General features: G+C 39.2%; 1 pseudogene across 1 annotated transcript; it reads right to left on the bottom strand.

Moving 5' to 3' along the window:
* Positions 1-3255: 3255 nt before the first annotated feature.
* On the bottom strand, positions 3256-5997 carry LOC308568205 (large ribosomal subunit protein eL29 pseudogene; annotated as a pseudogene). Its single transcript has 3 exons — positions 5927-5997; positions 4529-4616; positions 3256-3826 (listed from the first exon to the last, which is right to left on the bottom strand). The product of its transcript is annotated as a large ribosomal subunit protein eL29 pseudogene (transcript).
* Positions 5998-6445: the final 448 nt, after the last annotated feature.

Here is a 6445-nt window from a genome sequence, read left to right as displayed (position 1 = left end):
TGGACAGCGATGAGGGAGACGGAGACCAAGTCATACTGGGCCTTGTGGCTGTGGCGATGAGGGCCCCTAAGTTGGGGCACTTTCGAGCAATTAACCTGAACCCCACAGCTGCTACAAATTATGATTTTTAGGTAGATAAAATATTTCCTTTAATAGCTTCAAAATAAAGAACTTATTGTCTTGGGTTGCTTTCCCCAGCTCTCTGCTATTCCAATAAGAGAGCAAAAAAAGATTTCAGTACGATTTTCTTCTGAGAGCTAGAAGAAAAAACTTCCCAACAATTGGCTCCTTCATTTTGTAGATCAACAAAATTCCTGCAGCAAAGAGGGACCCAGAAGATGGAATCTTGTTTAACCTTGTTTAATCCAATCCTTCAGTCTTCTCTCAGGCATCGTTAGGCTCTTTTGCCCACCCAGATTGCTAATGTGGAAAGAAAGACACCTTCATTCCGAGAGCTCAGGCGTGATGGATGATGATGTAATGACTGATTGGCCCTTGTTGGAAAACTGAGCTGTACATGTTAAAACCTCGGTGAAGAGAAGCGAGATTGAACGGGAACGTGCCTATTAATGTGGCTGCAGCGAAGCATGAAATCATGTGCCTTTACAGGTTTTGATGCACACACAGTGTATCATTTTATAAACAGACTCACAAACAGGTAGTCATCGCTCATTCTATCATTCGTGCATTCTGCTAACTCTGTTCTCACCTACTATGTGTAAGAAAATGTGTATGGTACTGGGAGCTAAAAGAAAAATAAGTCAGAGCCCTTGGTTTTAAGAAATGTGTGGTTTATAGATAAGATAGCACATAGTGAACAGAGTTTAATATAATCCAGAATTAAAGAAGTGCCAGGTGGGAGCCACAGACATCTATAGTTTCTGACTGTCTAGCATATATTTTCTCCCTCTTTCTTTCTGTCTCCCTCTCCCTCTTAGGGAGACAGAGAGAGAGAAACGTCTTTCTTAAGAGCGAGAGGGAGACAGAGAGAGAGAGAAACATCAATCAGCTGCCTCCTGCAGCCCCCAACTGGGGATCAAGCCCGAAACCTGGCACGTGCCCAGACTGGGACTCGAACAGGCAATCAACTGAGCCCCACTGGCCAGGGCTAGCGTATATTCTCTTCATTCCAGTAACAGCAACTTTATTTTTTTTCAAGGAACAACATTTCCCTCCTTTTCAGTCCCTGTGGATTGGATCAGTTAGACCCTCAGCCAGCCAGGGTGGGCACATAACCCAGGCCCAGCCAATCAGCACATTATATTCCTCTGACCGCAGGGCGGCATCGTTCCTGATTCCAGGATGGACACAAGACCCCAGCTGATCCAACGGGAGTCGGTCCCACCAAAGAGAAAGGAGGGTCAGAGTAAATCCAGCCTGCAGTAACAGAGGCAAGAATTGGAGAGGAGCTAACTCTTGCTGACATTGTTTAGGAACCTGATTCCGGAAGTCAGTGTTTCCTGAACCACTATTTTTAAAAATTTATATACAATAAAATTGATGTATTTGTTGGTGCACAGTTCTATGAGTTTTAACACATGCATATGAATATGTATACCTACCATGACACTCAGGATACAGAACAATTTCATTGCCCCCCCAAAACCCCCTCCCTCATGATGCCCCTTTATAGTCAAACCCTCTCTATACCCCTAATACCTGGCAACCACTGATCTCTTCTTTATCGCTATAGTCTTACCCTTTCCGGAACGTTATCTAAGTGGGACCATACAAACATACCTTTTTGAGGCTGGTTTCTTTCACTCAGGGTAAAGCCTTTGAAACTCACCCAAGCTGTAGCGAGTATTAAGAGTTCATACCTTTATGTCACTGAGTACTATTCCATTGACACGATGTACCATAATTTGTTTTCCCATTTCCCACTGAGGGGCATTTGGGTTGTTTCCAGTTTTTAGTGTTTATGAACAACTGCTACGAACATTCATATATAGAGTTTTGTGTGAAGGCGAGTTTCATTTCACTTGGGTAAATACCTACAGTAAAATGACTGGGTCATACTGTGAGTATGTGTTGAACTTTATAACGTTTTCCATGGTGGCAACATCATTTCATATCCTAACCAACAATGAAAGAAAGTTCCATTTACCATGCCTCCTACACAGCACTTGGTGGTGTCAGCCTCTTTTTAAAAAGTCATTCTAATAGGTGTGTAGTGATATTTTATTGTGATTTAATTTGTATTTCTATAATGGATTACGATGTTGAACAGTTTCTCATGTATTTATTTGTCATTCATATATATTCTTTGGTGAAGTGTCTGTTCATATTTGTTTGCCTGTTTTTGATTAGTTTCTTATTGTGTAGCTTTCAGTTCTTTAAACATTCTAGATACAGGCCCTTTGTTGGATATGTGATTTGCAGATATTTGCTCAGAATCTGTAGCTTGCTTTTCATTCTCTTAACAGTAACTTTTGCAGAGCAAACAATTTTTTTTTTTTTAATTTTGATGAAGTCATATTTGTCATTCTTCTTTTTAATAAATTTTGTTTTGGGTATCTTATTGAAGAACTCTATCTAACTCAAGATCACAAAGATTTTCTCCCGGTGACTTATTCTAAAATTTTTAATTGCTTTATGTTTTACATTCAGATTTATGATCTATTAGGAGTTAATTGTTGAAAAAGCTGTGAGGTATTGGCTGAGCATTATTATTATTTTTTTTGCATATGAATTTCCAATTGTTCCAATACCATTTGTTACAAAAACTATCCTTACTATATAAAATTTGTTTGCATTTTTATAAAAATTGGCCATATTTATGTGTATCAGTTTCTGAGCTTTCTATTCTATTTCATTGCTGTGTGTGGCTATACCTCCACTAATAACATAGTGACTTGATTAATGGAGGTTTTGTTTCCTTTAATTTTTTTCTTTTTAGTCCTTACTCGAGGACATGGAGTGGGGGGGACACTGATGTGAGAGAGTAACATGGATCTGTTGCCTTTGCCTCCCGGACATGCTCCAACCGGGGATGGACCACAGCCAAGGTACATGCCCTGACCAGGAATCAAACCTACCTTTTTTGGTGCATAGGATGACACTCGAACCAACTGAGCCACTTGGCTGGGCAATTTACATAATTTTAAATTAATTAATTAATTAATTAATTAATTAATTCTTTTTCCTGACTCAGGTTTATTTGTACAAATAGCACAGGAAGACACGAGCTCCATGCAGACAGCAGCCCAGGGGTCACACAAGTCCTTCTGTCCTCATATCTGCAGACAGAGGCCTCTACTGTGGAGGCTTCGTGGGGGCCTGGGCACCTTTGGGAGCAGGTGCCTGGGCACTTTTGGGAGCTGGAGCCTGAACCGAAGCTGGAGCTGCACCTGCACCCGCAGCTTGGGGCTTGGTTGGAGCCTTGGCCTTGGCCTTGGCCTTTGGCGGGCAGAGCCTGAGACCCTTGGCGATGTGGACACGAGTATGTTTCCCAAGCTTGGGGTGAGTGATGTAGGCCGGTCGACTGAGCTTGTGGCTGCCGCCCTTTGGAATCCTGGGCTTGACCCCCTCGGGCTTTCCGAGGGCCTCGGTAGCCTCTGCGCGTGCACTCGTGGCCCTGGCAGTGTTGGCCTGCGTCTTCTTCAGGCCCTTGTTGTTGTGCTTCTTGGCAGCGCATGTTCCTTAGGAACTTGGGGTCTACTCCCTTAAGAGATTCGGATCTTTGTGATCGGGATTTCTTGATGCCATGTCTGTGCCATTTTTGGAACTGGTTGTGCCCGGTGTGGTTCTTGCACTTGGCCGTCTCTGCACCCAAGCCCGCGGCTCCTGAAGCCTTTACACCATTTATCAAAGAGGCTGTTCTTTCCTATTGAGTATTCACTCCATAGTCAAGTGTTAGCTAACCAAATATGCAAGGGTTTGTTTCTGGGCTCTGGATTCTGTTCCATTGGTCTACGTGTCTACTTTTACGCCAGTACCATGCTGATTTATTACTACAGCTTTGTAATAAATTTTGAAATCAGGTAGTGTGATGTCTCCAGCTTTGTTTTCCTTTCTTGGATTGCAGCGACTATTCAGGGTCTTTTTGGGGTTCCATACAAATTTTAGGATTTTGTTTTTTCTATTTCTGTGAAAAAAATGTTACTGGAATTTTTACAGGGAGTGCATTAAATCTCTGGATGGCTTTGGGTAGTATGGACATTTTAACAATATTAATTCTTTCAGTTCATGAACATGAGATATCTTTCCATTTGTGTCTGCAATTTCTTTTATCAAAGTCTTGTAGTTTCACGTACAGATCTTTCACCTCCTTGGTTGAATTTATTCCCAAGTATTTTATTGTTTTTGATGCTATCTTGAGTGGGATTGTTTTAGTTTCCTTTCAGATATTTTGTTAATATATAGAAATAAAATTCTGTATGTTGAATTTGAATCCTGGAACTTAACTGAATTAGTTGATTAGTTCTAACAGTTTCTGGGTGTAGTCTTTAGAATTTTCTACACATAAAATCATCTCATCTGTAAACAAAGACAATCTTGCTTTTCATTTCCAGTTTGGATGCCTTACGTTTCTTTTTCTTTCCTGATTGCTCTGGTTAGGGCTTCCAGTACTATGTCGAATAGGAGTGATGAGGGTGGGCACCTTTGTCTTCTTCCTGATCTTAGAAGAAAAGCTTTCAAACTTTCACAGTTGAGTGTGATGTTAGCTGTGGGCTTGTTATATAGGGCCTTTATTTGTTGATGCATGTTCCTTCTATGACCAACTTGTTGAGAGTTTTTATCATGAAAGGATATTGTATTTTGTCAAATGCTTTTCTGCATCTATAGGGATGTTCATGTAATTTTTATCTTTCATTCTGTCGATGTGGTGTAACACATTTATTAATTTGCGTATGTTGAACCGCCCTTGCATCCCAGGGGTAAATCTCACTTGATTATGCTGTATAATCCTTTTAATGTGCTGCTGAATTTGGTTTGCTAATATTTTGTTGAGAATTTTCAAGCATCTGTATTCCTCAGGAATGTTAGCCTGTGGTTTTATTTTCTTCTACTGTCCTTCTCTGTCTTTGGTATCAGGATAATGCTGGCCTCATAAAATGAGCTTGGGAGTTTTCCTACCTCTTCATTTTCTGGGAAGAGTTTGAAAGGGATTTATATTAATGCTTCTTTAAATATTTGGTATAATTCACCAGGAAAACCTTCTGGTCATGGCTTTTCTTTGTTGGGAGGTTTTTAATTACTGATTCATTCTCCTTACTTATTATTAGTCTGTTCATATTTTCTATTTTTCGTGTGATTCAATCTTAGCAGGTTGCATGTTTCTAGAAATTTATCATTTTCTTCTAGGTTATCCAGTTTGTCAGCATGTAGTAGTTTCTTATGGTATTTGGTATGTCTGCTATTATCTGTCTGAGTCTTCCCTCTATTGTTTTTAGTCTAAATGAAGATTTGTCAATTTTGTCTATCTGTTCAAAATAAACAGCTCTTACTTTCATTGATTTTTTCTCTGGTTTTTGTGTCTCTGTTTCATTTATTTCTACTCTGATCTTTGTTATTTCCTTCTTTCTGCTAACTTTGGGCTTAGTTTGGGCTTCTATTTCTAGTTCCTTGAGGTGCAAGTTTATTTATTTGAGATCTTTCTTTTTCCTCAATGTAGGTGTTTATCACAGTAAACTAGCCTCTTAGAACTATTTTTTGCAGCATCCTATAGGTTTTGGTATGTTGTGTTTCCATTTTTTTCAAGATTATTTTTATTTAAATTTTTACTTATTCTTGGACCCATTGGTTGTTCAGAGTGTAATGTTTAATTTCCACATATTTGCGAATTTTCCAGCTTTCCTCCTCCTACTGATTTCTTGTTTTATAACACTGTGGTCAGAAAAGATACTTGGTATGATTTCCATCTTCTTAATTTTCCCAAGACTTGTTTTAAGACCTATCACGTAATCTATCTTGGAGAACGTACGATGTGCACTTGAGAAGAATATGTATTCTGCTGCTTTGATCAAATGTTCTGTACACGTCTTTTAGGTCCATTTGGCCTAAAGTATGGTTCAAGTCCAGTATTTCCTTGCTGATTTTCTATGTGGATGATCTATCCATTGTTGAAAGTAGGGTATTAAAGTACCCTATTATTATTGTACTGTTGTCTGTTTCTCCCTTCAGATCTATTATTATTTGTTTAACATATTTAGGTGCTCTTTAGTTGGGTGTATGTATATTTACGATTGTCATATTTTCTAATGAATTGAGCCCTTTGTCATAATATAACGACTTTCTTTGTCTCTTGTTACCATTTTTGGCTTAACGTCTATTTGCCTGATATACATATAGCTACCCCTCTTCTCTTTTGGTTTCCACTTGCACGGAATATTTTTTCTACCCCTTCACTTTGAGCTTATATGTGTCCTTAAAGCTAAAATGAGTTTGCTGTAGGCAGCATATAGTTGTTTTTTTGTGTGCGTGTGTGTTTTAAAAATATATT

The sequence above is a fragment of the Miniopterus schreibersii genome, assembly GCF_964146895.1.
Source record: "Miniopterus schreibersii genome assembly, chromosome: 15".
Taxonomy (NCBI): domain Eukaryota; kingdom Metazoa; phylum Chordata; class Mammalia; order Chiroptera; family Miniopteridae; genus Miniopterus; species Miniopterus schreibersii.
This window is presented reverse-complemented; position numbering and strand designations above follow the sequence as displayed.